The 25,491-nt window shown below is 34.8% G+C and overlaps 1 protein-coding gene across 15 annotated transcripts in view; it reads left to right on the top strand.

Moving 5' to 3' along the window:
- PDE1A (phosphodiesterase 1A) overlaps positions 1-25,491 on the top strand; it is a 398,717-nt gene that overhangs the window by 107,165 nt on the left and 266,061 nt on the right. The gene's annotated exons all lie outside the window — the stretch shown is intronic.

Genomic DNA, 25,491 nt, shown 5'->3' with positions numbered 1-25,491 from the left:
GTTAGAAAATACGTTCTTAAATTGAAATCTGTCTTCCTATCAGTACAATGTTTTTTCTCTCTTTTAGTGGAACTGGAAGAAGAAGGATTTAAACTCTCTCTTCCATAGGTTAGCTCTTTAAACATTGAAGACAATTGTATCAGCGATTGCTGTTTGTAAATCTTCCCAAAGCTTAGTGGCTTAAAATGATGTGCGCCTGTGGGTCAGTTGAATGTTTCTGCTGATTTGTGCCAGACTTGGTTGATGTCAGTGGGGCTTTTCCAGGCATCTGTGGCCAGATGGTGGGTTTTCTGTGGGCCAGCTTAAGAGGAAGAGGAAACACAAACTTTTTCAAGGTTCTGATTAAGTTTGATTGAGTTTTGTTACTGTCCCATTGAAAAAACAATAAAAAAGCCACATGGCGAAGCCCAGCGTTGGTGTGGGAGGGCATAACCAAAGGGTGTAGATATAAGGAAGCATTTACATTTGGTTCAGTTAATGCGATTATTCTGCTCTTAAAACTCATGCCTTTTTTGGTTCTTCTTTCCCTTACTCTATCAGCAGTCCATTCCGCCGTTGAAGAGAAAGCACATAGTATGATCTTTATTTCATGTTGTTAAGTGATGTAAGTGACTGGTGAGGTTAGGAAAAAAATATATATGAACAAAGCAGTGTAGTCCAGATGACTCTCATGTGACCCAAGGGTCAAACATGGCTCATTTGACTCCAGGGTTATAGCATGCCTGAGATTCCTGGTTTAAGAAGTTTTAAAAAGTTAAAAGGGAAAAACGTTCACCTAATTGCCTAAAACATGAGCTATTACACCCATAATGACTGCCCACATTTTCCCAGTTCTTTTTCAATAATTGATTTTTACCAAGTGTCATGCTAGCCAACTTGATGAAATTAGTTATTTTAATAGAAGCTGAACATAATTAATTACATAATTTTGGGCAATTCCATTCCAAATACACTAAAACTATGACATGGAAAGGAGGCTTTGGAAATAGTAGTAATAAAACAAAGCTTCCTTATGCATTTGAATCTAATTTGAGTTCTAGCCATAATGTATATTCTCTTGGGAGTTAAATTTATTATCTTAAAAATTTTTTATGGGATAGATTTATGATAACGTTTCTATCATTGAACACTCCTAAACACCACTATAATAGGTAAATGTTTTTGTAAAACCTGCAAATTATGTAACATTTATTTTGAAACAGTGATTCACAAAATGATTTTTTAAAAATTGACATTAGACTTGCAGTTTAAAAAACAAAAACAAAACACAACAAACTTTTGCATTTGTGACCAGAGATTTTGATTCAGTAGGTCTGGGGGTAGAAAGGTTTGATGTATTTCTACAAGCTCTCCAGTTTATGCTGATTCATTGCTAGATTTGGGACCCATTTCCTTAATGATATAATTTATATACACTAGGAATAGAAAGGCAAAATAATTTGTAAAACGTTTTGATAAGATCAACGTCACAATTGGAAATATAAGCCATTTTATTCTTTCATTTTTCATGAAAAATCTCTGTTGGGTACAGTGGACTTCTGAATATGAGGAGGGATAAATTTCTCCCCTAAAAAATCTTCAATGCTTTTTTAGGATACAGAACAGAGACAAACTACTGTGAACTTCAAAGCAGTGGTTCTCAATATTGGCTGTGTCTTGCACTCACTGGGGAATTTAAAAAAATCCCAAAACTCAGGTGGTATTTCAGACCTACTATATCAAAATCACTGGGTGAGACCCAGCGATCAGTGTTTTTCTTAAATTCCCTAAGCCACACTTAAAAACCACAGACCTAAAGAGAAGCACACATAAAGTACAGTGACAGAAGAGGGGAAAACACTTGCAGGTGAACACTGAAGGGTCAATAGGATTCTGATAGGCAACTGGAAGAAGGAAAGAACATTAGCAAAGTGGTATAGCATCAGCTAAGGCGTGGGAATCTAAAAGTGCATGAAGTATTTGGGAAAGGTTCAGGAATAGGGAGAATTCTTCACTGACCATCCAAGTGCTGAGCATCTACATGTGGAGGGATGCGTGGCTCAGTTTGGTTTGAGCTAGAGAGTCCAGGGCCATACAGTGTCTATTTTGTGACTATGTATTGTCACCTATGTGGCATGATGTTGAAACTGACAAATCCGATGAACTGAACTCTTGAGCTCAGCATTTCCAAAATGCAATTTTGTCTTAGGACACCATTCCCCTGAGATACCCTGAACGAAAGCATCAGACAAGTTTGGGAATTACTTCCAGTCACACTCATTTCCCTCTCAGAGATTTACAAAGCATATTAGAAGTTTTGTAGTAAAACTCATTTACTCTAGTATTTTCCTAAACACTCTATTTATGTATAATGCTTATTAATATCCCCTAGAAAGTAGTGTTCCAAAGCAAGATATTTTAGTTTTCCTAAATTTCTCCAAAACATGCCGTCTTTATTTTTCTGAAACTCACTGTGCTTCAGCTAGTCTTTTCTCCTCCTTTAATTATTTCTTTTCTTATTTATGTTTTCTGGAAGATAGTCTGTCCTCAAGAAACTTCTCCTTAGTTAACATTTTTCATCTCCTCTTAGAGAAGTCAGGCAAAAAATGTTGCATAGTTGAGGGAATAGTTAATGTTTTATTACATAACTGTGATGATGTGAGTTTAAAAAAAGGAAGAAGAAATATTTTGAAAAGATTGGGAGAGGATGAACAATGTCACATTATTGAAACAGCTGAGCGTAAATTAAGAAATAACAGATGGAAGTTATGTGTGGATTATCACACCCAGGTGTCACTGTACACCCATTTGGCAGCATTTTACCTCGCCTTTGTGCCTTTTCCCTTGCTTCATCCTGAAGAGATTTTTAAAAAATCATTGCCCTGAAATTCACACTTAGTGAGAAATAGATAGTTCAAAATCTACAAATAACGCCTTGTTGAATAATGATAGTTTTCAGGTGTGTAGAATCCCATATTTAGTTTATATTTTTAATTTTATACAGCTGTTATACTATTTGTTCACACATTTGCCCTGTAAAATGAAACTGTATAGCTCCCCATTTCAGAGATGAAGAAATTGAAGTTCAAATGGTCACAGGAAGTTAGAGAGACACAGGACACTGACATTAAGAACAAGCAGATTAAGTGTGGCTTGCCATTACAGATTTCATTTTTGTAACAAATATGTTAGGAGAACTTGGTGTGTATGTCAGGCCAGCCATATGGTTCTTCTTTGAGGTATAACCCATTCTCAGTAGCCAAGGAAGTGATTTGAATGTCCTTAAACATTGTTTTCAGCTATTTAGGGTTATTTAATACCCATGATTTCCATGCAAGTTTTCTTTTCTAGACATGGAGAGAGAAAAAAGTTGAGATAAGTAAATTATATGTTTTCTGTGTCATATGATTTACTGTGATGACTACACAAATATAGATTTGACATATCACATATGATGCACTTACTAGAAAATTTAGGACATAAAGAACTGTCTCTAGAAGAAGTAAAGACAGGAGGGAAAAAAAGAAAGTTCAGGCAGTTGCTTTGAAAGTGTTTCTAAACAGAAGAGATTTGTTGCTATCATAATATAAATAACATTTTCCTAGGCAGCAGAAAGATGCAGATCTTGAAGGATATGGCTTCTAGGTTGTACAAGACTAAAACTGGATTTCATTATGATTTCATTAATAGAAATGATTAAAATATATTTTGGCAGCCATCCTATTAATCTATATTTTCAGACATTGTTTTGCATCAGTTTCCTAGTATCCAAAATGCTAAAAATTCATTGTTTTAATTGTGTTTTATTTTAATGTATTTGAGACCATTCATAGGTGCTATGAAGCTTGCATGTTTTGTTATTTTAAAATATTTTACTTATCGTAATTTTCTGAAATATACCAAAAATTTATTTTCTAAAGAGAAAACATATTTCACAGTTCGCTAGGCAAACAATACAAAGCCCTCAGAAGGCTATTTTCTCTCTTTTAGGAATGAAATATTTAGAAAGTCTTTACTGAAGGCAGTATCTTTTATGTGGGACAGAGTGGTAAAGACAGATTTTTTTAAAAAAATGCTTCCATCTCTAGGGTAGAACCATTATTTCATGATATTTACCTCAATAATAATCTATCCCAAATTGGTGCTTACTTAAAAAATGGAAAATACTTTCCGAGTCGTCTAAGGAGCTGAACAGTTGTACCAAATGACCACTGAGCTAAACATTACATAAAATTTCTTTTCAATTATTCCGTATCAGCTTTTAGACAAATTGATGTAGAACTTGAGCTTCTAAAGTTGAAAAATTTTGATCCGTGCATTTAATCTGGATAATTTATTCTGCTTTATCCTTCTTCCTGCCTACCAACACATCATTTCCCACTCTCCCTATTAGCTCAGTTGGAATTTAGCTCACTCATCCATTTAATGGAAGCAATGTCAACACTGAGCTAATGAAGGACCTTCACTTGAATTTTTCTTTTTTTCCTCATTTAGATGCCTAGATAACAATATGATGCTGCCCCTTCCCACTACCCTCTCTTTTCTTTCATCCTTTCTCCCTTGACAGAAACCAGAATGCCTACTATTTTCTATGTGAGAACAACTTGCTACATATCCAGAAAACAAGTGGTTATGCCAAGTTACTATTTTATCCTGAGGAGTTTTACCTACCTCTGTAAACAAACATTAGGACATTGAAGGCCACCTTAGATCTGTAAGTTTTATCTGAGCAGATAGTGACCTTAGGACTCCTAGGTAGATGTTGTTTCTGGGTTTCCCCTTAAAGAATGAGACCCCTGGGGGGTCTGGAATTCCACATTTAAGACTCAGACTATAATGCTTAGGTGACATCTTCATAACTTATTGAGTTACTTGCAGATGTTCATTCTATCCATTCTAAAATAATTTCCTCTTATCTACTCCATCTAATTACAATTCAGTCTCTTCCTTCCATTCATTTATCTTCAAAATGTAGACCAGGAATCATCCTCTGCTTCCATGTCTTCCCATTAACTTCTTCAGTCCTTTGTGAATACACCTCTTCTCTTAATCTCAGTTGTCTTCTGTTAGGTGATCCTCAAATTTACATGTGCAGATCTCAACTTTATTCTGAGTGATAACTCACATTTCTTTACATTTCTTAAGCATGTCCACCTGATGACTTCCTGATACCCAATACTAATCTATCTGAAAGAGATTTATAATGCATGTATAATAGCAATAATAATAAGTTCAGAAGCACGTGTGTGAATATCTCTCCAAACCTTGTCCCTTGTAACACTAGTGTGCCATGAGATTTAATAGATTTATCACACACACGTATGTGCACACAAACATAAACACACAGACACATACAGGCAGACACAGGGTTACAAGAGGATTTCCCAGAACTTTATAATGTTTATGTTAAATGTAAATATTTAAGGCAAAGATATGATATTTAGTGTTTCCTAAATTGACAGTGGAACTTTCTTGGTGCCAAATATCTATAAACATATGAAAGTCTTCAGTAAATTGTTGTTTAAGAAATATTGCTTAGAGGAACAGCTTAGCCTAGCTGCTTTCAGCCTCTTTGTTGATAGCTATTAAGGAAAACATAAAACACTTCCCTGTACTTTTAATCCTCTTGTCATTTAGATTTCAAATCTCTGTTATTTTTCATGCTTCTCTACTTCTTATCATTCATAACAAAACAATTATCAAGTCCTTTCATTTATGTCCTTAGAAAATTTCTTTCTCTACTCTTTTCTTCATTCTTCTCCACTTCAAAGCCCCCTAGGCTCCCATTTAAAATTTTATGATAATTTAAAAATTAATCTTCTAATCTTCAGCCCCTCTTCCACAATTCCTTTGTTCTCAAGTTAGCAGATTAGTCTTTAAACTTTGTCATGGTTATGTCACTCCTTTTTGTAATTTGCAATGGCCCTTTATTTTCTACCAAGTGAAACATGGATTCTTCTGAGATTGCAAGCACTTTATACCTACTCTCCATCTATTCTATCTCTTTCCTCCTTTCACAACTCTTATGCTACAGTCATTCTGGGTGACTTATTGCTCCTAGGACCTGTCTTATGCTTCCCTTCCTGAACCTTTGTCTACTCTGCTTTGTCTGCTTTTATGCTTCTCTCTGTTTTGTCTGAACTGGTCTCTGTCCTTGGTGATGCTTCAAGTCTTAGTTCAAATGCCACCGTCTTTATGAAGGGCTCCCTGATTCTTCCAACCAGAATAAGCTTTTATGCCTTTGAACTTGTCATGGCAGCAGTACTTTAGTTGTAGCTCTGAATTTTGAGTATATTTCTCAGAAATTTGTGTCATTATTTAATGCATGTCCTATTTCCCCTTCTTAGTGTAAACTTGATGGCTAAGACCTTGTCGTAGCCATAGAATTATAGAATAATCAAATTAGAAAAACCTTGTATCTAGTGTAACTGTCTTATTTCATAGATAAATGAAAAAGTCTAAGACATTAAATATTTTTACTAAGTCCTCACAGGTAGTTAGTGATAGAGTCAGGACTAGAACACACATCAACTCTCAATCCCATGCTGTTTCTAGTCTAATTTATTTGTGCCTCTTGTTCTTATAGCCCATGGCGGTAATAGCCATTGAGCATCCACTATGTGCCAGGGATCTTACCTACATTGTATCTAATTACAAGAGTAATACTGAAGTGTGGGCATTATATCCCCATATTATGGGTAAAGAAACTGAATTTCAGTGAGCTGAAATAAATTTGCTGGGTAGAAGTATTTGGAGTCAAAGCCAGGTCCACTTGATTTCAGCAACTATGCTCTAGAGTCAGATATTGAATGAATAAACAGAACTCTCTACTGTTTAGGGAGTAGTCATTTTGGGAAAGTAAAAATTTAGATAGCTGTCTAAGAAACAAGTCTCAGCTTTCAAAATGATTATATTTAGTTGTCAGGCAAGTGCAAATTGAAACCACAATGCAATACATTTATTTGCCTGCTGAAATGGCTAAATATAGAAGTCAAAAATTTACCCAGGTTGGTGAGAGTTTAAAGCAGAATTTCTCGACTTCACTTTTTTTTTTTTTTCTTTTGAGATGGAGTCTCACTCCATTGCCCAGGTTGGAGTGCAATGGTGCAGTCTTGTTCCACTGCAATCTCCATCTCCCAGGTTCAAGCAATTCTCCTGCCTCAGCCTCCTGAGTAGCTGGGATTACAGGCACATGCCACCACACCTTGGTAATTTTTGTATTTTTAGTAGAGATGAGGTTTCACTATGTTGGCCAAGCTGGTCTTGAACTCCTGACCTTGTGATCTGCCCGCCTCAGCTTCCCAAAATGCTGGGATTACAGGCGTGTTGTTGGGGCCGTTTTGTGCATTGTAAGATGTTGAGCAACATCACTGGTCTCTACCCACAAGATTCCAGTAGCATCCTTTTGGTTGTAAAGACCAAAAATGTCCCCAGGGATTGCCAAATGTTCCTGGACATTTGCAAAATTATGGGCTATTGAGAACCATGGATTTAGAGCAATTGGAACTCTCATACATGGCCAATGGGGCTGAAAGGAGGTACAACTTGAAAAACTGTTTGTAGTATGTCCTAGAGGTGAACATAGGTATATCCAGAAATTCCAAGCCAAACAGAAGTAAATACCTACCCCATTGTCATCAAAGACCTGTACACGCATGTTCTTAGAGGCAGTATTCGTAATAACCTCAAACAAAAATACCACCCAAATGTTCATCAACAGTAGAATAGATAAGTAAATTGTGTGGAATGCTATACATCAATGAGAAAGGAGGGACCAAAGATACATGAAACAGTGAGGGCAAATATTACAAACACAATATTGAATGGAAGGAGGCAGGCAAAAAATATATTGTGTGATTCCATTTCTTTAGGGTTCGGCAACAGACAACACTAATATAGTGAAAAGTGAAAGATTTGTATAATCTGAAGAAAAACCAGAGTACGCGACACTAATGTAGGACAGTGGTTATCCTTGGAACCACTTAAAATGAACATGAAAGGAACTTCTAGGGTGTGGGCAACAAACATTCTCTTTCTTCGATCTGGCTTCTACTTACATGGATGTGTTTAATTTATGAAAATTATTGTTTGTGTAGTTTTCAGTATGAATGTTACACCTTAGTAAAAAGTTAGGGAAAAAACTGGAGCAGATTCTGTTTGGGAGAAGGCACAAACTTCCCACATTAACCAATTACAAATGAAGCTCCCGGGAAAACCTTATGGTGGTGTTAGAGTGACATTGAGGAGACACTTTGTAAATGGCCTTAGTGTGGCATGGATAGGCACAAAGGGAATGGATGGTACTTCTTTTCTGTGTCCTGTCAATGAAAATCTGTCAAAAAATAATAACTGTGAAAAACAATTAAAGCTTGTTGGGAAGACATTAATTTTTCAGTCTTCTATGTTTACCCAGATATCTTCCAAGTTTTATTATTCTACATTGCTAATGAAAGTAATTATATTATCTTGATGAGGTTGAGTTTGAGACAGAAATTCTTTGCACAGAATGACACTGATCATGTGAGCCCAGCTGTATTTTTCTATAACACAGCCATTTATTAATTGTACTGCAATTCTTATATGTGCATTAGAGACACTCTCACATTAAATATTTAGATTGCTTATTATTGTTATAGTTGGAAAGAATTCATGCAATACGCATATTTACTTTAAAATAAGTCACACTCTAATAAATGTTCATTCATAGTTTCAAACCGTAGGTACATTTTCTTTTATTTATTTATTTAGTTTGAGACAAGGTCTTACTCTGTTACCCAGCCTGGGGTGCAGCAGCATGATCATGACTTATTGCAACCTTGACTTCCTAGGCAAATTGATCCTCGTGCCTCAGCCTCTCAAGTAGCTGGGACTACAGGTGTGCACCACCATGCCTGGCTAATTTAAAAAATATATTTTTAATTGTAGAAACAGGGTCCCATTATGTTGCCCAAGCTGTTCTTGAACTCCTGGGCTTAAGTGATCCTCTCACCTCAGCCTCCCAAAGTGCTGGAATTACAAGCATAAGCCACCATGTCTGGCCTGTGGATGCATTTTAAATAGTAAATTAGTTGAACTGTTCATTATACAATTTTTTTGAAAGTTTTAATACATTTTTCTATAAAATATGCATTTATAAACCATTTTTAGAAGACATGTTATGAAATACCTACTCTGAAGATGGAAAAAAAGCAGTAGAACACATTTGATTTTGAGCTCTTTATATTAAAATTAGTATTCTTACTATTGATTATGAATTGGCTATATAAACTATGTGATATAAATGTCTTTATCATGAAAGAAGAAACATCACATTTAATTTATATTCATATTTTTTACTAATAGACCATATGGTACATATAATTTTAATGTTTCTGACCACTGCACTTGAATGAGATCAATGAGACTGGAGGTTTATCAGTAAAAAGACATTTTGACTTCCCTTATGCCTATGATATACCCAGTGATCCTCCCATTCATTCAGTTGCTATGAAGGGAAGAGTAAGCAAACAGGCATCCACAGACCCATCAGGAAGTAAGAATGTGGTTATTTCATAGCACTTGTAACTTGTTTGAAGCCTTTTTCATGGTTTTTAGCTATACATTTACTATTACAATCTGCATAGTGTCTGCCCTCTCCACTAGAATGTATGTTCTGTATGCACAGAATGGAGACTGGGTTTGTACATATTGTATCTCCAATAGTTTGCACAGTACCTCCTACCTAATAGGTGCTAGATAAATATTTGTTGAATAAAAAATAACATTAAATTTCCTCAGGAGGCTTGGGCCTTATTTAATTGGCTATCTAATTAAGTTTGTATCCAATATTTGAGATTAATCATTGAAGTCATTATTTCATTCAGGTAGAAATTTCTAGCAGGCTATTCACAGTCTAGGAGTGGAACTGAAGTGAGAATTAGGAGACATTGAGGAAGGTGCTAGTTGAAGGGGAAAAAGGATTCAATTTTAAGGAAGAGCATGTAAAAGGAGAAGGGAAGAGGATTGAAAAATGAATCAAGGGAAATGCCCAGCATTATTAGGAGAGAGAGGAATTATAGGAGAATGAAGAAAGAATGGAGAGTTTCAGAGCAGCAAGTGACCAATAATGAAGCTGGAGCCCAAGGAGCTACTGTGGAGGCAGAAGACCTGTGGCTCTGGTCAGCCTTACTGGGTCCCTACTCAGCCACTAGCTGGTGGAACAAATCGCTTCACCATACTGAGAATCAGTTTTCTCTCTGCAAAGTGAGTGGATTGGCTTCTAGCAGATCCCCCAATTTCCTCCTATTGGATTTTGCAGTCCCTGAATTTTGTGAAGTTTCTATGGAAGTGAGCAAAGGTAATGGTGTTGATGCTTTTCATTGGTAACATTTAAGCCCCACCTTTAAAAGAATGCAAGAAAATGAGCAGTTTATGAACACTGGATAGTGACAGAGAGAGCAGTAGGTGTAGATCATTTACTTAAACAGTTTATGAGAAGCTAAGTTGGTAGTGCAGAAGACACTGCACGCTAATTTAACACAATCTTTTAGGGAAAAAATTAACGTCTTCATTTAGTCCACCCTGTATCACAGGTAGTTACTGCCCAAGGACCCTGAAATATTTAAGGGTCTGTAGCAGGTGATAGATCAGGGCCATGGCTAAGGGATAATCATGATAGTTACCATTTAATAAGCACTTGATATGTGAAGGTGCTTTTCATTTGTTATTTATGAAATGTATGTCATTCTAGTGAGTATTGCTCATATTTAAGAAATTAAAAGTGAAGCTCAGAGGTGTTAGCTAATTTGTTTAAGGTAATACAGCTAGAAAGTAGCAGAGCCAAGATTCAAAACCACATCTATCAAACTACAAAATCCATGGGTAGTCCAGGTATGTCTTATCATTTCCAAATAGCTTGGAGTAATAGTGTGGGAAAATAAAAGGTGGGGTTTAGGTAGCCACTGCTTTTTTTTGGCAGATACTTTTAAAAAATAATTTTGCATAAATTGATTGACTAAACTCCAGTAGCTTATACCAGTGATTAGCCATGTGTGGAGCAGTGGGGGAAGATCTCCCTGGTCTACTTTTTATTATCATCATGTGCCAGCAATTCTAAACAGCATCAGTGATAAAATACTCCTCAAAAGTTCTGTGTTTGTCTAACTCCTAAAGAATTGTTGTGGGTGCAGTTGAGTTTTAATTATCTACTTACCAATATTCATATAGAATATGTATGGATATATAGTGTATACATACATATATAACATATACATACACATACATATGACTTATTCTTTAAGAAACATTGTATTCTTCATGGGAGAAACTTTCAGGGCATTTTGAATTATTGGCTAGTCTCCCAACGTGTGAAGACTTAGCAACATACATTTGCTTCAAGAGTAAGTGGTTGGTCAAGTTCTGTTTTTTGGTCACTGTGGTAGCATTTGTTGCAAATACACTACTTAAAGTATGTTGGTGGGCACGGTGGCTCACATCTGTACTCCCAGCACTTTGGGAGGCCCAGGCTGTGGATCACTTGAGGCCAGGGATTCAAGACCAGCCTGGCCAACATGGTGAAACCCTGGCTCTACTAAAAATACAAAAATTAACCAGGTGTGATGGTGGGCACCTGTAGTCCCAGCTACTGCAGAGGCTGAATCACTTGAACCTGGGAGGTGGAGGTTCCAGTGAGCTGAGATGGTACCAGTGTACTCCAGCCTCGGCAATAGAGTGAGACTCCATCTCAAAAAATAAAAATAAAAAAATAAATAATAAATAAAGTATGTTGAAGGAAAGAAAGCAAAAACTGTACTTAAAGCAAACTCAAATTATCCTGAATAATTATGAACTTTGGAAATGTTTACCAAGTATAATACACATATATGCTGACTTTTTTGATGAAGATTTTTTAGTAGCACTTTTTTTCTTGTGACAGAAACATTTGAAAGCTGTTAGAATCAATCTGCAGAAACAAAGACATGAATGGCATTTAATTATGAAATGGGATTTCATAAATCTCTGCCAAACTTATATTTAAGACATTTCCTATCCACTTTTATGTCTATTGCTTCATGTGAAGAAAACATTTTGAAAATAAATTGAATAAAACAAACTCTTTGAACTACTCTCAGGGAAAATAGATTGATAAATTTGACTATACTATCTACTGAACATGAATATTTAAAGAAGATCAATTTAGACAACATCATTGAAAAGTATGCAGGATTTACAGTTAAAAAACAGAAACTGAAACATTGATTACTGTGAATTACTGTGACAGAGCGACATGAAGGTATACCTTTTTGCTTTTGTATAAATAAAATAATTTATTAAAATAATTTAAAAAGTCAATGCATTTTTTTCATTTCTTGTAGTATCTGTAGTTTAAAAAAATTATTTGTATTTTCAAACTAGTATACCAGCACAATTTCAACTAAAGAAAATGTTTATTGCCTCCTTTTCTTTTCTAGCTATTATTATCTCATTTCATGATTATTTCTGATAATAATTTTTTATACATATAAAAGGAATGTTAAAAAATGATCTACTCCAGTATTGAACATGATAACTATGCCAGTAGCTAAAACTAAGGGTTATTTCTGTAAATCTTGGATGATGATGGGAAATAGCTTCTTATTTCTTTGTCTCCACAAGAGTTCTGAGCACAGCAGTTAATAATATATACTTGTCGAATGAAAGAACAGATAACGAATGAATAATAAGCACACGCCTAAAATGTATCATGCTTAGTCTGCTAGTATTACTGGAAATCTACATATTTTTTACTGTGAGCCAAAAAACCTAAAAAATAAATTGACTGCTAATCAGACCCACAAAACTACTCTGTTAAGTTTATGCTAAAGATGAGAATGACTAAATAAATATAGTAAATTTCAGAATGCTTAAGCCTTGGTCCCCTAAATATAATCCATAAAAATGTTTTGTAATTTTAGGCCTGGTTTGAACTTTTATTTCATCTGTTAAGTGGAAAGAATAATAATAGAGCTATATATGATTGAAGTGAGAATAAAATGAAGTAATATATAGAAAGTGTTTAACAGCAGGCTCAAAATATTCTAAGCATTTGATAAATGATAGCTGTTGTTATCAAATAGGAAATTTAAATTTTTTTGGTAAAATTTCTTTGACCTAAGATGGATCCATAAAGCTTTCAAATTGAGGAGAAAATACTTGTAGAACAATATTTTATTCTTTTTATTAGTAATATTTTATTTTAAAAATTATTTTCACTTTTAGTTGACGAATGATAATTGCATATATTTATGGGATACAATGTGATGTTGTGATATATGTACATGATGTGGAATGATTAAATTTATTTAATTAAGATATCCATCACCTCAAATACTTATTTTTTTGTGGTGAGACTATTTGAACTTTACTCTCAGAAATTTAGAAAAGCACCTTATTAACTACAGTTACTATACTATGCAGTAGGTCTTAAAAATATATTCCTTTTGTCTAACTGAAACTTTGTACCCTTTGACCAACATTTTTCCGGCAGCCCCCTCCACCCAATATTTTATTCTTAAAATTTTTAGGGCACAAGGATTTGGTGAGTGTAGTTTTTGACAGAATTAAATGAAAGCCAGAAATGATGAAAATTGAAGGAGTAAAAACCACAGTGAATAAAAGGAGCAAAATATCCTATGAGATGCATATTTGTAGTTTCCTGCAAGTGAAGTTTACAGGACCACTTGATAAAATCCTATTCAGAACTTAGCATTGTGAGCTACAGTTCACTGACCCTGGGGGCACCGTGGAGTATTAGACGGCAATAAGCCTCCTTTCGATAACAGCTGTGTCTTCTTGTTCTCCTTATATAAATGACACCAGAGAAAGTAGAAGAGTAACAATAAATTTAAATCTTTGATTTCCTTTGTATTCCTCATGTTATCCTTTGGAAGGGCTTTGCTACGGAGTCATATATGTACAATCACATGCTATATAACATTTCAGTCAACCACGGATGGCATATACAATGATAGTGATCCCGTAATATTAAAATGGAACTGAAAAATCCTATGGCTTAGTAACATTGTAGCCATCATATGTGATAGCACAATGCATTACTCACGTGTTTATGGTGATGCTGGTGTAAACAAACCTACTGCACTGCCAGTTGTATAAAAGTAGAGCACATATAATTATGTACAGTACATAAAACTTGATAATAAATGACTATGATACTGATATATGTATTATTATACTATACTTTTTATTGTTATTTTACAGAGCATTCCTTTTACTTATATTTTTAGTAAGTTAACTGTAAAACAGCCTCATGGAGATCCTTCAGGAGGTATTTCAAAAGAATGCATTGTTCACAAAGGAGATGACAGCTCCGTGCGTGGTGTTGCCCCTGAAGAATCTCCATGGGGACAAGATATGGAGGAGGAAGACAGTGATATTATCCTGATCTTGTGTGGCCCTAGGGTAATGTGTGTGTTTGTATCTTAGTTTTTATGCAAAATGTTTAAAAAGTAAAAACAAAATACAAGTTTTTAAAGTAGAGAACATCTTATAGAATAAGGACAGAAAGAAAGAAAATATTTTTGTACAACGGTACAATGTGTTTTTGCCAAGTGTTACTGCAAAAGAGTCAATTTTTTTTTTCATTTAAAAGTTTATAAAATAAAACAGTTATAGTAAGAAAGATTTAATTTGTTTATTGAAGAAAGAAGCAATTACAAAACAAATTTAGTGTAGGCTACGTATACAGGGTTTGTAAAGTATACAGTAGTGTACAATAATGTCCTAGGCCCTCTCTCACCACTTCTTTTCAACATAGAATGGGAAGTTCTGGCCAGGGCAATCAGGCAAGAGAAAGAAATAAAGGTATTCAAATAGGAAGAGAGGAAGTCAAATAGTCTGTCTTTCCAGATGACATGACTGCATATTTAGAAAACCTCATCATCTCAGCCCAAAATCTCCTTAAGCTGATAAGCAACTTCAGCAAAGTCTCAGAATACAAAATCAATGTGCAAAAATCACAAGCATCCCTATACACCAACAATAGACAAGCAGAGAGCCAAATCATGAGTGAACTCCCATTCACAATTGCTACAGAAATAATAAAATACCTAGGAACACAACTTACAGGGGATGTGAAGGACCTCATCAAGGAGAACAACAAACCATTGCTCAAGGAAATAAGAGAGGACACAAACAAATGGAAAAAAATTCCATTCTCATGGATAGGAGGAATCAACATCGTGAAAATAGCCATACCACCCAAAGTAATTTATAGATTCGATGCTATTCCCATCAAGCTACTATTAACTTTCTTTGCAGAATTAGAAAATAATACTTTAAATTTCATATGGAACCAAAAAAGAGCCTGTATAACCAAGACAATCCTAAGCAAAAAGAACAAAGCTGGAGACATCACGCTACCTGACTTCAAACTCTCCTGCAAGGCTACAGTAACCAAAACAGCATGGTACTGGTAACAAAACAGATATATAGACCAATGGAACAGAACAGAAACCTCAGAAATAACATCAAATATCTACAACCATCTGATCTTTGACAAACCTGACAAAAACAAGCAATGGGGAAAGGATTCCTTATTTAATAAATGGTGTTGGGAAAACTGGCTAGCCATATGTAGAAAACTGACACTGGACCCCTTCCTTACACCTTATACAAAAATTAACTCAAGATGGATTAAAGACTTAAATGTAAAACTCCAAACCATAAAAACCCTGCAAGAAAACCTAGGCGATACCGTTCAGGACATAGACATGGGTAAAGACTTCATGACCAAAACATCAAAAGCAATGGCGACAAAAGCCAAAATTGACAAATGGGATCTAATTAAACTAAAGAGCTTCTGCACAGCAAAAGAAACTGTCAGCAGAGTGAATAGACAACTGCAGATGGGAGAAAATTTTTTCAATCTACGCACCTGGCAAAGGTCTAATATCCAGAGTCTATAAGGAACTTAAACAAATTTATAAGAAAAAAACAACCCCATCAAAAAATGGGCAGAGGATATGAACAGACACTTCTCAAAAGGGGACTTAGCTTATTTTCACAAATAGAGCTACAAGAAGTGGTGTGCTGGCAAACTGGATCTATAAAAAGATTTTGTAAAAGCCCTGATTTGTAGCATTTGCCAATTTCCATAGTGTAAATATTTCCATCATGGTCAATTTCAAGCTGTGATGTGTTGTCACTTGTCACTGGACTGGAGTTGGGAAGAGATGAACACACTGAAATCTCAAGAGCTGACAGGAGCTGGCTAAAGCACACCACCAGAAAGCTTACCAGAGATACCTTGATCCTTCAAATCACAGGGAAGGAAACTGGAACCAAAGCGAAAGCTAATACACACTTTTTCCACCTATAGTAATAAATTTAGTGACTTACTATAAAATACCTCAGAGGTGGGGCAGAGCAATCAATCAGAAAGAAGAGGCAGTGGTAAGGAGCAGGCAGTAACTGTAAAGAGTCTATGGGAGATGAAATAAAGCTAACATAAGTTGATAGAAGCAAAATAGATCAATGAAAAGAGGAATGCTATTCCTACCCACAGGTATTACTCTGCAACCCAAACAGGTTTAGACTGACTTTTTTCAGCAATCAACTTAAAAATCATTGTGCATTAGACAGGAGAGATATCTGTAGCTTCAAAAAATTTGCTGCAATTCAAGTTTTATTTTTATTTTTCAGTCAATGGGAAAGTCACCAAGTAACTTCCTAGTTGTCCACTCAGATACTAGTCCAGAAATGTTTGGTTCAGAAGTTCACCTTCCTAGGACACGTAATGTATGAGAGAGTGTCTTCCATATTAGCCAGAATAATAAAGAATAATAATCCGATTTTTTTCTCTGCATTTTCTCACTTTCTCTTTAAGTTCAATTTGTAATTTATATATTCTTTTAATTGTAGTGATTCATTTATTTTTTGGATTTAAACTAAACAGGAGTCATTGACTTTTATCTTCTAAATTTAAATCTCCAAAATTAATTAGATTAGCATTGTGTATGTCAAGTTTTTGTCTATATAAAAACAGGCGTGGAATGGGAAGCTCAAATAGGATTATAATTATATATCTACAAATAAGAATGAGTTGTTGAGTGACTGAACAGTATTTGCAGTTGTAGTGATGATCAGATTTTTAATCTTTTGGACTTTGAAAACAAATTAGATATTTAAACAGTTGTCCAAATACTATTTAAACCTTAATTATTTCAGTCTTAATTGAATAATTTTTGGGGGAGAGGGGAGTTAAACAGAATCTAAAAGAAGAATTGAAAAGGCAAATCTAAGATGGCATTTTTTTGTAGTGTATTCTAACACCTGACTGCTTGCCAGCTTCAATTCATTATGTAGATCATGTTGATTTACTGTAGCAAAGGACTTGTTGCCAGGCTCTTATATAATACCAAGGATAATAAACCTGAATTTTTATTTTTCTAAAGTTGCAGTGGTGGTTAAATTGAGATAAATTACAAGACACTAAACACCAGAATAGATGAACACCAAATGCTCAGTTTTCACATTTCAAGCTACAAATCAATTGCATAAAGAACATTTAAAAATTTGATTTTATAAATTGAGACAGATATTCTCTATCGACTAGTCTTCATGTACAAGTTAAACAATCTGGCTGTGAACTGTGAACACTTTCATAGTTTGTAATGCATGCTTTAATTTTATTTTCAGACATAGATTTACAGGTTTCAGAAAGGCTTTAGTTCTATTTTATTTCTCTGACTAGTTTAACAAAAAAAAAAATACCATCATGCATCACTTAATGAAGGGGATATGTTCTAATAAATGTGTTATTAGGTGATTTTGTTGTTGGGTGAACATTATAGAGTGCACTGATACAAACCTAGGTGGTGTAGCCTACAACACAGCTAGGCTATATGAAATAGCCCATTGCTCCTAGGCTACAAACCTGTGCACTGTGTTACTCTATGAATATTGTAGGCAGTTGCAACACAATGATGAGTATTTGTGTGTCTAAACATTTCTAAACATGGAAAATACACAGTAAAATACAGTGTTATAGTCTTATAGGATCATTGTAGTATATGTGGTAGGTTATTGACCCATATGTTATGTGGTGCAAAACTATCCATAGAATTCAGGCACTACATGAAGTAACTATTCTCAAGCCAAATGAATATGCTATCTCCCAAGGTTAGTCTAAAACATACCTAAACCCTCAAACAATAATACAAGACAGCAAGACAAGAGACATCACAAATTAATAGGTTACTCTTTGGTAGTAAATGATACTGAAGGAATACTATGAATTTACTGAGATGAGGGATCAGTGACTCTGAATGGCAGAGTCTAGGAAGACTCTGCAAACAAGGCAGAAAGTGATTTCTGCCATGAAGGAGGATGGGAGCTACATAGTTTTTAGGTGAGGAGAATAGCATGCGGATATGCTTAATCTATGTTTGCACTCTTATTTCTGGATATAGGGACTTGAAAATTTGGCTATAAAGTGAATTGTTAGAAAAAATTTAGATTGCAATTGTCAGGTGACATAAAAAGTTGGTCTTCTGTTCTCTTTTTTGATGTAGAAGGGTTGTCCTGGGATATCATTTTGAGAGCCAAAGAATGAGTCATCTCTCTTAGAAGTTGGCCTATGGAATATAAAGAATTTCATCCATTTCCTATAGTGATTTCACCTTTGCTCGTCTCTGCTCTTTGGCTAATAGGCCAAGGATATCCAAGAGAGAAAAAGGCCAAGTTGTCAGATTTGGGGCTTGCATGAGTTTTCAGCCTATTTGAAGCACAGAATTTCTTCATGGCTTATTTCTTATTTACCAGGACCATTTCCAAAGCATATTTTTCCTCTTGAAGGATATGGCTTTTTTTTTTTTTAAATTTGTTCCTATTGACATAAGTTATACCCCAAATTAAACTGACTTTTTATTTTATTTTTTTTTTTATTATACTTTAAGTTCTGGGGTACATGTGTAAAATGTGCAGGTTTGTAATATAGGTATACATGTGCCATGGTGGTTTGCTGCACCCATCAACCCATGATCTACATTAGGTATTCATCCTAATGCTATCCCTTGCCTAGCTCCCCTACTCCCTGACAGGCCCTGGTGTGTGATGTTCCCCTCCCTGTTTCCATGTGTTCTCATATTCAGCTCTCACTTATGAGTGAGAACATGTGGTGTATGGTTTTCTGTTCTTGTGTTACTTTGCTGAGAATGATGATTTCCAGCTTCACCCATGTCCCTGCAAAGGACACGAACTCATCCTTTTTTATGGCTGCATAGTATTCCATGGTGTATATGTGCCACATTTGCTTTATCCAGTCTATCATTGATGGGAATTTGGGTTGGTTCTAAGCCTTTGTGATTGTAAACAGTGCCATAAACATACGTGTGCATGTGTCTTTGTAGCATAATGATTTATAATCCTTTGGGTATATACCCTGTAATGGGATTGCTGGGTCAAATGATATTTCTGGTTCTAGATTCTTGAGGAATCGCCACACTGTCTTCCACAATGGTTGAAATAATTTACACTCCCACCAACACTGTAAAAGCATTCCTATTTCTCCATATCCTCTCCAGCATATCTGTTGTTTCCTGACTTTTTAATGATTGCCATTCTAACTAGCATGAGATGGTATCTCATTGTGGTTTTGATTTGTATCTCTCTAATGACCAGTGATGATGAACTTTTTTTCATGTTTGTTGGCAGCATAAATGTCTTCTTTTGAGATGTGTCTGTTCATATCCTTCACCCACTTTTTGATGGGGTTGTTTTTTTGTATAAATTTGTTTTTGTAGATTCTGGATATTAGCCCTTTGTCAGATGGATAGATTGCAAAAATTTTCTCCCATTCTGTAGGTTGCCTGTTCACTCTGATGATAGTTTCTTTTGCTGTGCAGAAGCTCTTTAGTTTAATTAGATCCTGTTTGTCAATTTTGGCTTTTGTTGCAATTGCTTCTTGTGTTTCAGTCATGAAGCCTTTGCCCGTGTCTATGTCCTGGATGGTATTGCTTAGATTTTCTTCTAGGGTTTTTATGGTTTTGAGTTTTACATTTAAGCTTTAATCCATCTTGAGTTGATTTTTATATAAGGTGTAAGGAAGGGGTCCAGTGTCAGTTTTCTACATATGGCTAGCCAGTTTTCCCAACACCATTTATTAAATAGGGAATCATTTCCCTATTGCTTGTTTTTGTCAGGTTTGTCAAAGAACAGATGGTAGTAGATATGTGGTATTATTTCTGAGGCCTCTGTTCTGTTCCATTGGTCTATATATCTGTTTTGTTACCAGTACCAGGCTGTTTTGGTTACTGTAGCCTTGTAGTATAGTTTGAAGTCAGGTAGCATAATGCCTCCAGCTTTGTTCTTTTTGCTTAGGATTGTCTTGGCTATATGTGCTCTTTTTTGGTTCCATATGAAATTTAAAGTATTTTTTTCTAATTCTGTGAACAAAGTCAATGGTAGCTGGATGGGGATAGCATTGAATCTATAAATTACTTTGGGCAGTATGGTTATTTTCACAATATTGATTCTTTCCATTCATGAGAATGGAATTTTTTTCCATTTGTTTGTGTCCTCTCTCATTTTCTTGAGCAGTGGTTTGTAGTTATCCTTGAAGAGGTCCTTTTCATCCCTTGTAAGTTGTAGGTATTTTATTCTCTTTGTAGCAATTGTGAATGGGAGTTCACTCATGATTTGGCTCTCTGTTTGTCTATTATTGGTGTATAGGAATGCTTGTGATTTTTGCACATTGATTTTGTATTCTGAGACTTTGCTGAAGTTGCTTATCAGTTTAAGGAGATTTTGGGCTGAGATGATGAGGTTTTCTAAATATACAATCGTGTCATCTGCAAACAGAGACAATTTGACTTCCTCTCTTCCTCTTTGAATACCCGTTATTTCTTTCTCTTGCCTGATTGCCCTGGCCAGAACTTCCAACACTATGTTGAATAGGAGTGGTGAGAGAGGGCATCCTTGCTTGTCTTGTGCTGGTTTTCAAAGGGAATGCTTCCAGCTTTTGCCCATTCAGTATGATATTGGTGGTGGGTTTGTCATAAATAGCTGTTAACATTTTGAGATACATTCCATCAATATGTAGTTTATTGAGAGTTTTTAGCATGTAGGACTGTTGAATTTTATCGAAGGCCTTTTCTGCATCTATTGAGATAATCGTGTTTTTTTGTCATTGGTTCTGTTTATGTGATGTATTATGTTTATTGATTTGCATATGTTGAACCAGCCTTGCATCCCAGGGATGAAGCCGACTTGTTCGTGGTGGATAAGCTTTTTGATGTGCTGCTGGATTCGGTTTGCCAGCATTTTATTGAGGATTTTTGCATCGATGTTCATCAGGGATATTGGCCAAATATTTTCGTTTTATGTTGTATCTCTGCTGGATTTTGGTATCAGGATGATGCTGGCCTCATAAAATGAGTTAGGGAGGAGTCTCTCTTTTTCTATTGTTTGGAATAATTTCAGAAGGAAAGGTACCAGCTCCTCTTTGTACTTCTGGTAGAATTCAGCTGTGAATCTTTTATTTTCTTAAGTGGAGGAAACCTCAGAGGATATACAGGTTATTTAATGAATCAGAACTTTATGAAATAGAACTAGGGACTTATAACAAAAAGAGAACACCAATGGAATAATGAAAACTCCTGTCTGGTAGGAATCATTAATGCTTGGTAACTGGACTTGAAGATGAGAAATGCTCTGACATTTTGGCAAAGGTGGTATTCTCTACTAAAAGAAATCTCTGTGACAGGTTTAGAGCAGGAAATCAAGATAGTACCTGCCATTACTCACCTCAACAAGTGGTCCTTCTCTTGCCTTACCGTGCTTTGGCCTCGATTTCCTAATATTTTCCCCAGTCTCTCCTTCCTCCCACTGTATTAAACTCAAAAGATATCATTCCGCTTTCTCTTCGTGCCTTTAGAGAGTGGTTCCTTTGAATGAAAACATAGTTATGCTTGATCCCTTTGTTACTTAGTTGGAAAACTCCCCTAAGAGTGGCTCCTGAGAGCCTTCTGGAGGGCTAATTAGGGTTGCAGCATCTAAGGAGATATTGAGAGACTCTTTTGGGTAAAGACATAGGGAGGGAAGAGAAAACAAACACATGTGTTCTAAAAGCTCTTTCTGGGGTCATATACAAAGGCACATTATCTTGGAGAATTATCCATAAAGGATTTGTCTTGACATTATTACAGTGTAAATGGAGCAACTGTTTCTCATTTTACAGAAGTGTATTCTAATATGTGAAAGCATATTGCCACCGTGTCAGAAAGGTTGCTAGCTTGAGACAACACTTGGGAAAAGATAAAGGAAAAATTTAATTCAGTTTGCTCAGGATCTGCTCTGTGTCAAGTACATATAACCTTCTTTTATCATGGGAAAAGGAAAAATAGCCCAATAGAAATTTGTTTAGTTATATTGGCAAATAATTTAGAGAAGAAAAAAATCAAATAGCCAATAAATATGTAAAAATCTTAATCTTCAATAGTAGTCAGTGGGAGGCAAATTAAAACAACATTTCATTTTTTACCTATAAAACTAATTTAAATTAAAAACTGATAGGATTCATTGTGGGCAAAGGAAAGAGTGTGAATTTTTACTCTTTCTTGAGGAAACAGCCTTATAATATTTATTAAAATTATAAACACATACCTTTAGACTAGCAATCCTGTTTTAGAAGTCTTTCATGCAGAAATAAAAACACCAGTATATAGGACTATCTCTTGATTTCAGCATTGTTTGTAACTGCCTAAATTAGAAACAATCTTAATGCTTGTCATTACAGGAGACTGACTAAATTAATTATAGTATAATGAAACTATGGAACACAGGTAGCTATTAAGAGGAATGAAATAGAGTTCTACATTAATCTAGAAATACTCTCCAAATATGTTAATATGGAAAAGTTAAGATGTAAACTCTATACTAGAATGGTTTCACTTAAAAAAATAGGAGTGAGACTCTATAAGTTTAGATACATTTGTAAATACTTGTATAAGTTGAACATTGAGAAAATTGTAAAAGGATACATATCCTACTATTACAATTGATAAGCTTAGAGGGATGATATTGGTAAAAGGAATGAGAAGACTAACTTTTAAACTTATATACTAATATATACCATTTTAAAACTTTTAACAACTATGTATTAATTTCATGATGTAAAATATATTAAATTGAGGGCATATCAGGAGTTTCCAGGGATTAGAAGTAGAGGGGGCAGGATTTAACTAAAAGCGGTCACATAAGGGAATAGTTTTGACTGATGGAACTGTTTTATATTCTATTTTGATGGTGAGTAATGACACATTAATCTATTCATGTGTCAAAATTCATAGAATTTTATACCAAAAAAGCACATTATTTTGTAGCATATAAATTTTAAAGAAAGTATACTAGTGAAGGAAAAAAAGGGGTTTAAAAAATACTAGAAATGAGTAATAAACACAGTCCTCCAAAATATTCTAATTATAGGCTAAACTGAGACAAAAAAATTTAAAGAGAAAACTGGTCATAATTTTGAAAACTTTAGGGTTATTTTTCAGTTTCAGCCCACTTCATCCTTGACAGTCATCAAAATACCATTTAGTAGGCTAGTTCAATAGGTACTATTATTAATCCTGCTTTATAATTAACAAACTGAAGCTTAGGGGAATTTGGTAGTTTACCAAGAACTACATAGGTAAAATAACTTTGTGTTGAAATTCAAACCCATGTAACAAACCTGCACGTTCTCCACATGTATTCTGGAACTTAAAGTAAAATAAATTTAAAAAAAGAAATTTAAAATTTCTAAAAGTAAAGTATCTACAGGATTCAAGCCATTTGTATGAATTAATTATAACAAGGCAAAAATGAAAAAACTGGTAAGATTTAAGATAGCGGTATACTCCTACATTGTAAGAGTAATCAAACAGACCTAATATATAAGTAGTCACTTGTGGTTGGTACTGATCCAAGCACCCCCGGAGGTTCAGTGGACTGTGTGTTCTGTAATTATCACAATAATCTCTGTTTACAATTCAATTGAAGATGCTGAAAATCAGGTCATATATTTCTATAAGGAATCTTAATTCAACTGTGCAAAAGAACATGGCCTATACTCTTGTAAAAGAGCTTTTAATGAAATACTATTGGATAAAGAGTCAATGGTAAATGATTTAGTGTGAGTCATCATAGTACAAAAAGTATAATAAATTTAAAATATATTTAATAACCCTATATTCACATATATGACAATGTTGAACTATTTCCTATTTTCTTGTCAATAGGAGTCAAGTGGCATAGGAGATCAGTAGTTGCATATTTAACGTTGACAGTTTGCATTGTAATTCATGGATATGGCTATTTCCAGGATGAATATTAAATATCTGTCTGCCTCTTAAGTGATCATAGTTCAAGACTGCACATTTTAAATAAAAACTGTTTTACAAGAGTAGAATAAGAATTTCCTCGCTGACTTCATCCAACTCATGCTTTTTTGATTTCTTACATTTTCTCTCTTTTTGTCATTTTTTTCAGTGTCCAATGATGTCTTTCATTTCTTGCCTCATCTAGCTAAACCATGTTCATCTGTTCTCAGCACAGTTGAAATACCATGTCTCTCATGTAAACATCTTTAGAAAGAGTTCTTTGTATTTTCTGAAATACTACTATATGTAGAATAGAATAGTCACAGTCTTAGTTTTATGCAAGTTAATTTCATCTCCCTAAATAAATGATAAGTGCAGAGACTGTTTCAAGCTCCTTTTACATTTTTCTAGCATCCATTCATTCAATCAGGTAGATATTGATCATTTTTCTGTATGAAGCCCTATGCTACCTGGTGAAGGAGAAACACAGATGACCAAAAACTGGTCCCTGATCTTAAAGAACTTATCCAGTAAAAGAGATAAGAAGCTGTACATGTGACTCCAGTACTAAACATTATGTGACATAGCATAATAGAAAAAAACCAAAAAGACACTGTAGTGTTGCTGCAACAGGTAGAGGACATTTCTTCTAATGGATCTTTGAAATATTCAGTGAAACTATTCTTCTTATCGGTTTTCTTATTGCAGAATTTTTTCTTTTTTTTTTTTTTTTAAATTTATTTATTATTATTATACTTTAAGTTGTAGGGTACATGTGCATAACATGCAGGTTTGTTACATATGTATACTTGTGCCATGTTAGTCTGCTGCACCCATCAACTCGTCATTTACATCAGGTATAACTTTTGGGGATATGGCAATCATGACATATAGAAGTTAAACAATAAGAAATTGCCAATATTGAACTGTTTTTCGACCTACAAAAACAGAAATATTATATAACCATAGCCAGCCCATTTGTAATTATATTATTTCTGTTCATCTTGCCATCACCTCAATTATGTTGAAACATTATTGTTACTACATATTTTGAGTTTGCTGCCTCAAAATGTCCTAAAATATATACTATATATATCATTGAAATGAAGGTAATAGTGCATGCAGAAAGGCATGGGAACAGAGAAGTGAAGAGGCCTGAGCAATACGTAACTGG

Source organism: Papio anubis, chromosome 10, assembly GCF_008728515.1.
Source record: "Papio anubis isolate 15944 chromosome 10, Panubis1.0, whole genome shotgun sequence".
NCBI lineage: Eukaryota > Metazoa > Chordata > Mammalia > Primates > Cercopithecidae > Papio > Papio anubis.
Note: the sequence above shows the minus strand (reverse complement) of the source record. Positions and strands in the feature narration are given on the sequence as shown.